At 47.1% G+C, this 13,923-nt stretch overlaps 1 protein-coding gene across 1 annotated transcript in view; it reads left to right on the forward strand.

The window, feature by feature from the left end:
- STAC (SH3 and cysteine rich domain) overlaps positions 1-13,923 on the forward strand; it is a 474,096-nt gene that overhangs the window by 382,645 nt on the left and 77,528 nt on the right. The window lies entirely within an intron of this gene.

Raw genomic sequence — 13,923 nt, forward strand, 5'->3', positions numbered from 1 at the left:
AGGTCTGCTCAAAGATGCACTTCTCATATTTAGCGTAGAGGTGGTTCTGCCTGAGCCTGAGCAGGACCTGACGAACATCACTCCGGTGAGTAGGAAGGTCCGGAGAGAAGACCAAGATGTCGTCCAGGTACACCACCATGCAGGAGTAGAGAAGGTCACGGAAGATGTCATTGACCAACTCTTGAAAGACGGCAGGAGCGTTACAGAGACCGAAGGGCATTACAAGGTACTCATAGTGGCCGTCCCGGGTATTGAATGCCGTCTTCCACTCATCCCCCTGACGGATACGGACCAGGTTATACGCCCCACGGAGATCCAGTTTGGTGAAGATTCTAGCCCCCCTCAGGCGGTCAAATAATTAAGGAATGAGCGGGAGGGGGTATTTATTCTTCACTGTAATCTGGTTAAGGCCTCTATAATCTATACATGGACGGAGTGAGCCGTCCTTCTTTTTGACAAAGAAGAAGCCTGCTCCCACCGGGGAGGTAGATTTCCGGATAAATCCCCGGGCCAGATTCTCCTCAATATATTCTGACATGGACCGGGTCTCCGCTGCGGACAAAGGGTAGATACGCCCACGGGGAGGAGTAGAGCCGGGTATCAGGTCGATTGGACAATCGTATGGTCTATGAGGGGGTAATGTCTATGCTTCTTTTTTATTGAAGACATCCGCATAAGACCAATAGGGAACCAGTAGACCGGGTAGACTGACTGGGGTAGGAGAAGGACGAGCAGGATGAACGGGAACTAGACAAGTCCTATGGCAGTCCTGTCCCCAGCGAAGGACTTCTCCGGTCTGCCAGTCAAGCACGGGTGCATGTTTCTGGAGCCAAGGTAGGCCTAACAAGAGTGCGTGAGAGAGTCCAGGCAGAACATGAAAGGAGATGCTCTCAGAATGCAGCATTCCCACCTGCAGAGTTATGGATTCGGTGATGAGTTGTATGGGATGTGGTAAGAGGCCCCCATCCACGGCGGCGACAGATAAAGGTACGGCCAGAGGTTTGGTGGGAATGCGGTATTTCTCTACCAGAGACTGAAAAATGAGATTTCCAGCAGCTCCTGAGTCAAGTTGAGCCAGTTCGAAATAGCGGTTCTCTCCGCAGGTGATAGAGACTGACAGCATCAGAGATGGAGAGGGTTTACTTTTGTCTAGGGCGACCTCTCTGAGCGATCCTAGACACAGGCGTTTCCCGATCTCTCTGGGCAGGAACGGATCCGGTGCTCCTTACTGCCACAGTAGAAGCAGCTCCCCTCGGCACGGCGTAAGTCTTGACGGGTTTTGACCATCTTGGTCTGGTCGACCTGCATAGGCTCAGGTGAGTGTGCCTGGGGAGTAACGGAGGGAGTGACGGGTTTCTGGAAGGTGGGGGCTAGACGTGGAAACCTCCTCTCACGGGTGACCTCTTTGGCGCGCTCCTGGAATCGGATGTCAATCCGGGTGGCAAGTGTTATTAAGTCGTCGAGAGTGGTAGGAATGTCCCGACCGGCGAGTTCATCTTTAATACGGCCGGACAGACCCTCCCAGAAGACAGACACCAGAGCGTCGTTATCCCAGGCCAGCTCCGAAGCAAGGGTACGGAACCGTATGGCATATTGGCCCACGGTGAGATCTCCTTGACGGAGGCGTAGCAGAGACGATGCGGATGAGGTCTTCCGTCCGGGTTCGTCGAAGACTTTCCGGAAAGCCGTGAGAAAGGCTGGCAGGTCGGACACCAGGGGATCTCCTCTCTCCCACAGAGGATTTAGCCAAGCCAGAGCCTCCCCCGTGAGGTGGGACATCATAAAGGCTACTTTGGACCGGTCGGAGATAAACTGGTGGGACAAGAGTTCAAAGTGCAGGGTGCACTGGTTTATGAAGCCCCGAGCTTGAGCGGAGTCACCTCCGAAACGAGGAGGTGCAGAAAACCGGGGTCCGGGACAGGATACCATGGTATTGGTGGGCAGCGGCGCTGCCGGGTTGCGAGTCATGACACTAGCGGTGGTTGCTGGTGGAGCAGACAGAGTGTCCAGGCGAGAGTTGACACTCCGCAGATGACTCAGGATGGACTCCTGTTGGGACCTCTGACGGGACAGTTCATGACATAGGTCCGAGAGCGAGGGAGCTTGGGTGCCACCGGATTCCATGGCCTGAGCAAACTGTAACGGGTCTGGGAGGCGGAACCTCTGAGCAACTATACAAGGTGGCGGTCCTTGTAAGGAAGCGGGTGGCTCCCAGGGAAGACGGGCAGGTAGTCACGGCAAGTGACAGGGACAGTCTCTGGGTAGAAGGGCAGGTAGTCACGGCAAGTGACAGGGACAGTCTCTGGGTAGAAGGGCAGGTAGTCACGGCAAGTGACAGGGACAGTCTCTGGGTAGAAGGACGGGTACTCACGGCAAGTGACAGGGACAGTCTCTGGGTAGAAGGACAGCAGGCAGGTGACTGGTGAGCGCTCCCAGGTGAGCGGGCGAGAGTCTCTGGACAGGCAGGTGGTCACGGCAAGTGACGGCAGAGCCTCCAGGTAGGCTAGCAGGCAGGTAGCAGGTGAGCGCTTCTAGGTGAGCAGGCGAGAGTCTCTGGACAGGCAGGTGGTCACGGCAAGTGACGGCGGAGCCTCCAGGTAGGCTAGCAGGCAGGTAGCAGATGAGCGCTCCCAGGTGAGCAGACAAGAGTCTCTGGACAGGCAGGTGGTCACGGCAAGTGACGGCGGAGCCTCCAGGTAGGCTAGCAGGCAGGTAGCAGATGAGCGCTCCCAGGTGAGCGGGCAGGCTGGTCCATAGACAGACTGACAGGTGTCGGAAGGCAGACCGTCGGACCGCAGGCTTGCAAGCAGGTAAACGGATATCTGGCAGGTATCAAGCAGGAATCTGGCAGGTGACTGGCAGGTAACAGGCAGGAATCTGGCAGGTGACTGGCAGGTAACAGGCAGGAATCTGGCAGGTGACTGGCAGGTAACTGGTAATGGGACCTGAGGGCTGAAGCAGAGTGAAGGCTTTGCAACAACATTGCTCGGGCACCTCCATTTTGGAAGAGGTGCCTTATATATGGTGAAGTCCTCTGGCCTTTGGCCGGGGACCCCTTAGGACAGCGCGTGCGGCCCCTTTAAGAGAGGGGGAGCGCGCGCGCGCGTGCTCTAAGCACCATGGCCGGGAAGCAGCGTGCGCTGCCAGCAGAGCAGGAGGAAGACGCCGGGCACAGAGCGGAGAGGTGAGGGGAACAGCGTCCCTGCCTAGCAGGAGGCAGGGACGCCGACGCTACAGTGGATGAGTGACAGGTGTAGGCCTGGTGCTCTGAGAGCTCTGCCAAATTCAGGCAATGCACATGAAGGAGACCCAACTTGGAGACCAAACATTTCCAATAATTATGGTCAGATTCCACTAAAGTGGCATCAATTTCTATTTATTTATTTATTTTACTTACTTATATAGTGCAAATAATTCCATAGTGCTTTATAGACAGTATCAATTTCCCCATAGTAGAAATAGTATAATAGGGCTCTGACACCCCTTCCACTACAGGCAACCCACCAAATGTAGACCCAACCAGGAGTATCCACATTTTGAAAATTTTTTAGTAATGACAAAGGTGGCACAGACTGCAATAACGTGAGATCAATGCAGCACACTAAAAACTACACCATCGCCTAGTCTTCCCCGTCTGCGACAGGGGTGCAAAAGTCAGTGGAGATACATGACTTGTTCATCTTGATGAAAGTTAGGCAGTCTACACTTTCAGGGGACAGCCAGATGCGCTTATCCATGAAGACTCCAGCAGCGCTGAAGACATGTTCTGAGAGAACACTGGCTGCCACCAATGACAAAACTTCTAAGGCGTGACAGGCGAGCTCAGGCCACTCTTCAATTTTTCTAAGCCAAAATTCAAAAGGTTCCAAATTTTCCCTGATGGCATTGATATTGAGCTCGAGATACTCCTGCATCATGTTTGTTATGATCTGCAACATGTACTAAGGAAAGATAGGGGAAAGCTGTCCCTACAGTAAGACTAAGCTGAATCCCTATGATTTAACAGGCTGCCTGTTCTTAGTGAACAGACCCGCCTTAGACCTCGGCTAGTCTGAACAAAGACCTATAGAATTAAGGGAGGGGTCCCTAAAAGAACTAAGGACTGGGACAAAAATTGGACATCTCCTAAACAGAAGTTGTTGCATAACACAAAAAGACAAACTGGAAAAAAGTACTAGAGGTCCCAGAGGACCAAGCGAACTTGACAGAGAAAGGCACCGAAGCACCAGGCTAGAGAAACAGTCAAACACTGAAGTCCAGCACAGCCAGAAGGGCGGAGCTGGAATATAAAGGCAGATGGTCACGTGACCGCAAAACACAAGATAGAAAAAACAAATAGGAGGGTTCTAAAAGTACTCCCTCTTTTATGAGGATCCTCCGGATCCTCCAGGCCCAGGCTTATCCTGAAACCTCCTGTGGAAAGCTTTAACAAGCCTAGGAGCAGAGACATCATCGGTCCTTACCCAGGAGTTGTCTTCGGGACAGAAACCCTTGAGGGGACAAGATACTGTAATCTCCCTCTATACCATCTAGAATTCAAGATACGAGAAATTTCATATTCGCCGTCTTCCACCACAGGAGGAACTGTGACAGTGGCGTCCCTATCAGATACGTCAGCCTTTTTCAACAAGGAAACATGAAACACAGGATTAATCTTCCAGGAAGAAGGGACATCCAACCTAACAGCAGATGGGTTAACAATCTGAAGCACTTTAAATGGACCCACAAACTTAGGACCCAGTTTTTTAGAGGGAATCCTCAACCACAGGTTCTTCGAGGACAACCAAACCATGTCACCCACAAAAAAAAAAAAAACCTCTTTACGTTTCCTGTCAAAATACTTCTTGGACTTTTTGTTAGCCTCTTGAAGGTTGCAATGTACATTAGTCCAAACTCTCTCCAAATCACCGGAGAAATTTTCCTCCTCCGGCACCACCGACCCCAATTTGGAGAACGAACCAAAAGACGGATGTCTCCCAGTACAATAAAAAAAAGGAGAACACCCAGCAGAGGAGGATGTATGATTGTTAAGAGAAAATTCTGCGAGAGGCAGAAACTCAGACCACACCTCTTTATTGTCTGCCACAAAACAACGCAAAAACTGTTCAATATCCTGGTTCTTTCTTTCAGTCTGTCCATTAGACTCAGGATGATAACCAGACAAAAATGACAAATGGACTCCCAACCTGTCACAAAAAGCACGCCAAAAGCGAGCCACAAACTGAGGTCCTCTATCAGAAACAATATCCGTGGGAACACCATGGAACTTGACAAACGCCTTAGCGAGTGTCTTGGCGCAGGGCAACTTAATGAATGGAACCAAATTACACATCTTACTAAAACGGTCCACGACCACCCAGATGAGAGTAAAACCCTCGGACACAGGGAAATCAGTAAAAAATTCCTTTGTGAGATGCATCCAAGGCGCACTAGGAACCTCCAAAAGGAAAAGCAACCCCGCAGCAGGAGTATGTGAAGCCTTTGACCTAGCACACACAGTACACTGACGCACCCACTTGATGACTTCCTTCTGCCATCCAGGCCACCAAAAACTGCGACTGATAAGTCTCTTAGTCTCAGAAATTCCTGGATGACCTGCCAACCGAGACTCATGACACTCCACAAACAAATCTCTCCTAAAGGCTCTAGGCACGAACAACCTCCCATGGGGAGTGTTAGATGGAGCATCATCTTGAGCTTTAAGAATCCCATTCTCCAAAACGGAGTCCAATGCCACCACCACAACTCCTTTCTGTAAAATGCTCTCCTCCTCCTCGGCATCGACCGTAGGAGAGTAGCTGCGAGATAAAGCATCGGCTTTAACATTCTTAGTACCAGGGATATAGGTAACAGAAAAATGAAACCAAGAAAAAAAAAGTGCCCACCTAGCTTGACGGGCATTCAAGCGCTTGGCAGCATCCAGATAGATCAAATTCTTATGATCTGTGAAAACCTGAATAGGAAATCTAGCGCCTTCCAAAAAATGATGCCAATGTTCAAACGCAAGTTTAATAGCCAGCAACTCCCGATTTCCAACATCATAATTCAGTTTGGTTTCCGAATTTTTTTTTTGAAAAGAAGGCAAAAGGATGTACTCCACTCTTGTTCTCCTGAGACAAAACTGCTCCGACCCCCACCGATGAAGCATCGACCTCGACCAAAAAAAGCTTGGTCTCATCAGGCTGCATAAGGATAGGGAAAAAAGAAGCAAGACAAAAATATACCTCATACCCTACCATAATTATATATAAATGTAAAGCAAAATTGCATAATAAATATAGGGTACTTAGTGAACTATTTTTGATCAAAAAAAGTATACAAGCCGTCCCACCAGCGGCAAGGTGACCCTAAATTGGGACGGTACCTATACTGCCTATATTAAAAACCTTACTGTATATCAAAGTTGAAGTAATGCATATAAAAGGGTAGACAAATAGGACCGGGTCCCAACTCCAGACCACCTAGGCCCGTGGTAATGCAAACAAGTCAAAAAACCAGACAATGTGAACTGAGGTCTAAGATGGCAGACATCTGTTTCTTGTATGTCTGCCATCTTAGACCTCAGTTCACATTGTCTGGTTTTTTGACTTGTTTGCATTCTGTGCAATTTAAGGGTGTGGCATGCCCTTTGTTGAGCTGATTGGTATATATGTAGCTTACCACGGGCCTAGGTGGTCTGGAGTTGGGACCCGGTCCTATTTGTCTACCCTTTTATATGCATTACTTCAACTTTGATATACAGTAAGGTTTTTAATATAGGCAGTATAGGTACCGTCCCAATTTAGGGTCACCTTGCCGCTGGTGGGACGGCTTGTATACTTTTTTTGATCAAAAATAGTTCACTAAGTACCCTATATTTATTATGCAATTTTGCTTTACATTTATATATAATTATGGTAGGGTATGAGGTATATTTTTGTCTTGCTTCTTTTTTGCTAGTGTGAACATGCCTCTGTTTCTTGTATGTCTGCCATCTTAGACCTCAGTTCACATTGTCTGGTTGCATAAGGATAGGGGCAGAACTGAACCTCTCTTTGAGATACTCAAACGCTTCAATGGCCTCAGTAGTCCACTGGGCCATATTTGCACCTTTCCTGGTGAGATCGGTTAGAGGTTTAACAATTACAGAAAAATTCTTAATGAATTTCCTGTAATAATTGGCAAAACCCAAAAATCTGTGTATAGATTTCAAACCAATAGGCCTAGGCCATTCCTGCACAGCCTGAACCTTCACGGGGTCCATCTCAAAGCCCTCGCTGGAGACAATGTAGCCCAAAAAACTAATTTTCTGCACAGCGAACTCACATTTCTCCAGCTTAGCAAAGAGTGAATTATCACTCAATAACTGCAAAACTTCACGTACACTCTGCCAATGGGACTCTAGATCTGGTGAATAATTCAAAATGTCATCCAAATAGACAACCACATTCTTACCAATCAAAGGTCTCAGCATGTCATTAATAAGGTTCTGAAAAAAATGCAGGTGCATTGGTAAGACTAAAAGGCATCACCAGATTCTCAAAATGACCTACCGGAGTGTTAAAAGCAGTTTTCCATTCATCACCCTCCTTCACACGTAACAAATTGTATGCCCCCTGGAGATCAATTTTGGAGAACCACTTGACTCCCACTAACTGGTTAAACAAGTCAAGAATTAACGGCAATGGGTAGGAATTGCGTAGAGTAATCTTGTTAATTTCATGAAAATCCAGACATGGATGTAAACCGCCGTCCTTTTTTTTAACAAAGAAGAATCCAACTGCCACAGATGACTTAGAAGGTCTAATGTGACCAGCAGCCAGGCTAGTCTCTATGTACTCCTCCAAGGCCTTTCTTTCAGGGATAGTCAGATTAAACAAGCGACTTTTGGGAAGAGTAGCACCCGGAACAAACTCAATGGCGCAATCATAATCCCTATGAGGAGGTAAAACTTGTGACTCCTCCTCCGAAAAAAACCTCCAAAAATCTTGAATAGGTACCGGTAATTCCCCTTTTTCCACAGCCGCAATACGACCATTACAACATTTATCATAGCACTTCCGACTCCAAGACTTAATCACATTAGTAGACCAGTCCAATAAAGGATTGTGCAGTTTTAACCAAGGCAATCCTAGAACAACTGGAGAGGGCAAATTATCCAAAACAACCAAGTCCAAAATTTCTTGGTGAACTCCATTGATAGTGAGGGGAAATTCAGCAGTCTTGTGAGAAATACATTTCAAAGGAGTGTTATCAATTGCAGTCACAGAAATAGGTGATGACCAAGGTTTGGATTTCAACTTAAGATTTTCCAAAAACCCTTTATCAATCACATTAAGTGTTGAACAACAATCCACAAATACCTGAAAATAAAACAAATCTCCTTGCAGATTAGTACTCCCTGAAAGAAATACTCCTGCAGAGCGTAAACAAGCTATACGGGCGTAACTGACCTTTTTTTTTTTCTTTACTTAAACGACGCTCACAATAGTTAATCAAATGGTCAGCTTTACCACAATAAAGACACAATCCCTTGGCGAACCTCCAGTCTCTTTCCTGAGAGCGGAGTGACATCCGCCCAACCTCCATCGGTTCCCCGCCGTCAGAGCAGATTTTCTGGGGACTAAGGACTGACATTACAGGAGTCTTTACCACATTGAGCCTGCACCTCAGTCTCCTGTCAATACGAACACCTAACTGCATAGCATCCTGCAGAGTCTCAGGTGCAGGGAATGCAATTAGCAAATCCTTAACACTTTCACTCAGACCAGCAAGAAATAAACATCTCAGCGCAGGATCATTCCACTTAACTTCTGAAGCCCATCTCCTGAAGTGTGTGCAATAATTTTCAACATTATCTGACCCCTGATTCAAATGTCTAAGTTCTGATTCAGCAGATGAGATTCGATCAGGATCGTCATATAATAGCCCCATAGCAGAAAAAAATTCTTCAACAGACCTTAAACACGGATCATTAGGCTGGAGAGAAAAGGCCCACCCCTGTGGTTCATTGCGCAAAAGTGACATAATAAAACCAATGCGCTGTGATTCATTCCCAGAGGATCTTGGTCTCAAACGAAAATATAACAAACAAGCATTTTTAAAGGAAAAAAAATCTTGCTGTTTACCATAAAAAACATTAGGCAGTCCTACCTTGGGTTCGACAAAATGCGCTCCAGAACAGCTAATCACGTGTTGCTGAAGCTCGGCCACCTCCAGAGACAATCCCTTTAGGCGTTGAGCCAAATCCTGGACGGAAACCATACTGATCCCCGAATTTCTTTCCTTTTAGTTTTTTGAGCTGGACTTACTGTTATGATCTGCAACATGTACTAAGGAAAGATAGGGGAAAGCTGTCCCTACAGTAAGACTAAGCTGAATCCCTACGATGTAGCGGGCTGCCTGTTCCTACTGAACAGACCCGCCTTAGTCCTCGACTAGTCTGAACGAAGACCTATAGAATTAATGGAGGGGTCCCTAAAAGAACTAAGGCCTGGACAAAAATGGGACACTTCCTAAACAGAAGTTGTTGCAGAACACAAAAAGACAAACTGGCAAAAAGTACTAGAGGTCCCAGAGTACCAAGCGAACTTGACAGAGAAAGACACCGAAGCACCAGGCTAGAGAAACAAACACTGGAATCCAGCACAGCCAGAAGGGCGGAGCTGGAATATAAAGGCAGATGGTCACATGACCACAAAATACAAGATAGAAAAAACAAACAGGAGGGTTATAAAAATCTTCTCCAGTCGCTCACTACATGTCAGACTTGTACTCTGTTCTGCAGGTGCATGATCTTGTTTAAAAAAGGAGTAAAATGACTCCCAGAATTTTTATTTTATTTATTTTACCATTAATTCCACAGCGCTTTACAGACATTTACAGACATTAGTGGCACTGTCCCCATTAGGGCTCACAATCTAAATTTCCTATCAGTATGTCTTTGGAGTGTGGGAAAAAAATTGAGTACCCGGAGAAAACCTTCGCAAACACAGGGAGAACATAGAAAATATTTGTATATGTTGTCCTTGGTAGGGTTGGAAAGCAGGACCCCAGCGCTGCAAGGCTGGTAATGACGACTCAACGTTCCTGGAATCGGAAGTCTATAACTGCGATGCACACTGTTTGCCTCACTGCTGTCTTGTGAAAAACAATTCTCAAGATTGTCTTCAAGCATGTTTTGATACTCCAGCATGGGCGCATCCCTTTCCAGTGGCGGAAGCCCTGACAAAATTTACTCTTGTACCATGGATCGAACAGAGTGGCAGCCCAGTAGTCAACACTATTGTTAGAACCCTCCTGTTTGTTTTTTCTATCTTGTATTTTGCGGTCACGTGACCATCTGCCTTTATATTCCAGCTCCGCCCTTTTGGCTGTGCTGGACTTCAGTGTTGTTTGACTCTTTTGCTAGCCAGGTGCTTCTGTGCCTATCTCTGTTAGTTCGCTTGGTCCTTCTGGAACCTCTAGTACCATTTTGTCTGTTTATCTTTTTGTGTTCTGCAACAACTTTCTCTGTTGAGGAGGTGTCCCATTTTTGTCACAGTCCTTAGTTCTTTTAGGGACTCCTCCCTTTATGCTATAGGTCTTCGTTCAGACTAGCCTAGGACTAAGGCGGGTCTGTTCGCTAGGAACAGGCAGCCCGCTACATCGTTGGGATTCAGCTTAGTCTTACTGTAGGGACAACTTTCCCCTTTCTTTCCTTAGTACTTGCTGCAGATCATAACAGTAAGTCCAGCCAAAAAAACTAAAAGGAAAGAAATTCAGGGATCAGTATGGCTTCCGTCAAGGATTTGGCTCAACGCTTGCAGGGATTGTCTCTGGAGGTGGCCGAGTTCCAGCAACACGTGAGTAGCTGTTCTGGAGCGCATTTTGTGGAACCCAAGGTAGGACTGCCTAATGTTTTTTATGGTAAACAGCAAGATTTTTTTTCCTTTAAAATGCTTGTTCGTTATATTTTCATTTGAGACCAAGGTCCTCTGGGAATGAATCACAGCGCATTGGTTTTATTATATCACTTTTGTGCACTGAACCACAAGGGTGGGCCTTTTCTCTCCAACCTAATGTTCCATGCTTAAGGTCGGTAGAAGAATTTTTTTCTGCTATAGGTCAATTATATGACGATCCTGATCGAATCTCATCTGCTGAGGCAGAACTCAGGCGTTTGAATCAGGGGTCAGGTGATGGTGAAAATTATTGCACACACTTTAGAAGGTGGGCTTCAGAAATCAAATGGAATGATCCTGCTCTGAAATGTCTATTTCTTGCTGGTCTGAGTGAAAGGGTTAAGAATTTGCTAATTGCATTCCCCGCACCTGAGACTCTGCAGGATGCCATGCCATTAGCTGTTCGTGTGGATAGGAGGATGAGATCTAGGCAGAATGATGTAAATACTCCTGTAATGCCAGGTCCTAGTCCCCAGAAAATCTGCTCAGACGACGGAGAACCGATGGAGGTTGGGGCGATGTCACTTCGCTCTCAGGAAAGAGACCGGAGGTTCGCAAAGGGATTGTGTCTTTATTGTGGTAAAGCTGACCATTTGATTAAGTATTGTGAGCTTCGTTTAAATAAAGAAAAAAAAAAGGTCAGGTACGCCCGTATAGCATGTTTACGCTCTGCAGGAGTATTTATTTCAGGGAGTACTACTTTTCAGGAAAATTTTATTGAATTTCAGGTATTTGTGAATTGTGGTTCAACACTTAATGTGATTGATAAAGGGTTTTTGGAAAAACTTAAATTGAAATCCAAACCTTTGTCATCACCTATTTCTGTGATTGCAATTGATAACACTCCCTTGAAATGTATTACTCACAAGGTTGCTGCATTTCCCCTCACTATCAATGGAGTTCACCAAGAACTTTTGTACTTGGTTGTATTAAATAATTTACCCTCTCCAGTTGTTCTTGGATTGCCTTGGTTAAAACTGCACAATCCTTTGCTGGACTGGTCTACTAATATGATAAAGTCTTGGAGTCCAAAGTGCTATGATAAATGTTGTAATTGTCGCATTGCGGCTGTGGAAAAAGGGGAATTACCTGTACCTATTCAAGATTTTTGGAGGAGGAGGATTAGGAGTCAGGCTCTTGCTGAACCTGAAATTGGGTCAGAATCATCTGTGGTCTCCCATTCTAGTCCAGCCAGGGCAGATGCTGCTCAGCATCACCGTCAGTCCCAATGCCTAGCTAGTGCACGAGAAGTACAGGCTGTCTCTCGGGTCTTTGTTCCTAGTAGTGTTAAGCATAGGTTGCGGAGGGGAACAAGGGCTGCTGCAGCCTTAGTCCAGGATACACTGCACTGAGCATGCCCGTGACATGGCGGACCGTGATTGGTGCTTTGGTGTCAGCTGATCCGGTGACCTGGCACCGCCTGATTGGCCGCGGGAGATGTCATCAGTAGTGCAACCAATAATGCGACGGTCGGCAGGCTTAGTCTTTAAATAGCCCGCCCACAAGCATGGCGGTGCGCTCTGATCATTAAGCTAAGGTTGTGTTCCTGTCTGGACGCTTGTCTGTTTGGGCTCCACGTGCTCTCTAGCTGCTTTCTCCATGACCTGCTGATGCCAGAGTTCGCTCGGCTGTTTAGCACAGGTCGCTTAGGCAGGCCTAGCTTCGGACAGGCAGTCTTAGCTGGAGGGAGGCAGGTAGTTTCCGTTTGACAGTCTGGCTCCGTCAAGGGGGGTCGCTATACACCCCGAGCAGACTGCGGCCTCCATATCCCTGGTACCGCCTGTTAGTCACGTGGAGAGTTACTCCGCAGTCCGGTCACACACTGGCTGGGAGCACGCACACGCCGGCGTGAGTCACACACACTTCCTTGCGCCTTCTGCGTAGCCTCTGTGCAGTTAACAGGGCTACGGCTACGTTATTTGTCTCACATCTCTCGTGCAGTTAACGGAGATAGTCCAAATCCCTTTTCCCGTCCCAGTGTGAAGTAACACTGGAGGGATTTATACATTAGTTGGTTGTTTTACCTTCTTACCCGGAAGGTGTTCGGCCGCAGTCCTCTAGGCTGCATCGCGGACCCCGGGTTCTGTTGCTTTCCACTATTTAATAAAGCTGTTTGCAACCGTCCCCTTAACAGTATCAGAGTCTTGCCTAACATGGCTGACAACCAGCAACTGCAGCACTATATACAGCAACTTGAGGCCAGACTTAGGACTCTGGAACAAATTGCCCCATTACCCCGTTTTGCTCTCCCGGAAAAATATTCTGTCAACAGCAAATCCTGCAGAGGTTTTATTAATCTGTGCTCCATTCAGTTAGAGATGATTGAAGCATGGTTCCCCTACGAAAGGGCCAAAGTGGGTTTTGTCAACTCGTTACTTTCTCACAGGGCCTTGGAGTGGGCTACATCTCTGTGGGAGCGGAGTGACCCGGTAGTGGCTAATGCGGGTTTCTTTCTGAGAGCTCTATAAAGTGTTTTCCTAGGTCCTCAGGTCACGCATGATACAGCTCTTAAGCTTTTTGCGTTGATCCAGGGTTCAGCCACCGCCAGCCACTATGCCATCCAGTTCAGAACCTTAGCGGCTGAATTGGATTGGTCTGAGTGGTCGTTAATCCCAGTGTTCTGGAAGGGTCTGGCTGGGCATATTAAAAATTCTCTATCTACCAGAGAGATTCCAACCTCTCTGGAAGAGTTAATCTCTCTCACTAACCGAATAGATTTGCGTCATACAGAACACAAGTTAGAGCTGGAGGTCTCCAGGCCTCAGTTTCGGTTGGTGCCTTCATTCTCTAGACCCATTTCCAAACCCTCGACTTCCGACGCAGAGCGTGATGCTATGGATATATCCCAGACTGAGTCTAGCCCCTCTTGTTCCCGACCTGCACATCTCTTGGAGTACCCCATTAATAAGGGTTCCAAGCGGTTGGGAAAACGAGTGTGTCTAACTGCCGTTGGAGGAGGTGTGTTAGATTCCGGGGCTTCTTCTTCCAAATTATTGTATAA

This window comes from Phyllobates terribilis, unplaced genomic scaffold, assembly GCF_046119375.1.
Source record: "Phyllobates terribilis strain yellow unplaced genomic scaffold, ASM4611937v1 Scaffold_4__5_contigs__length_816908805, whole genome shotgun sequence".
NCBI lineage: Eukaryota > Metazoa > Chordata > Amphibia > Anura > Dendrobatidae > Phyllobates > Phyllobates terribilis.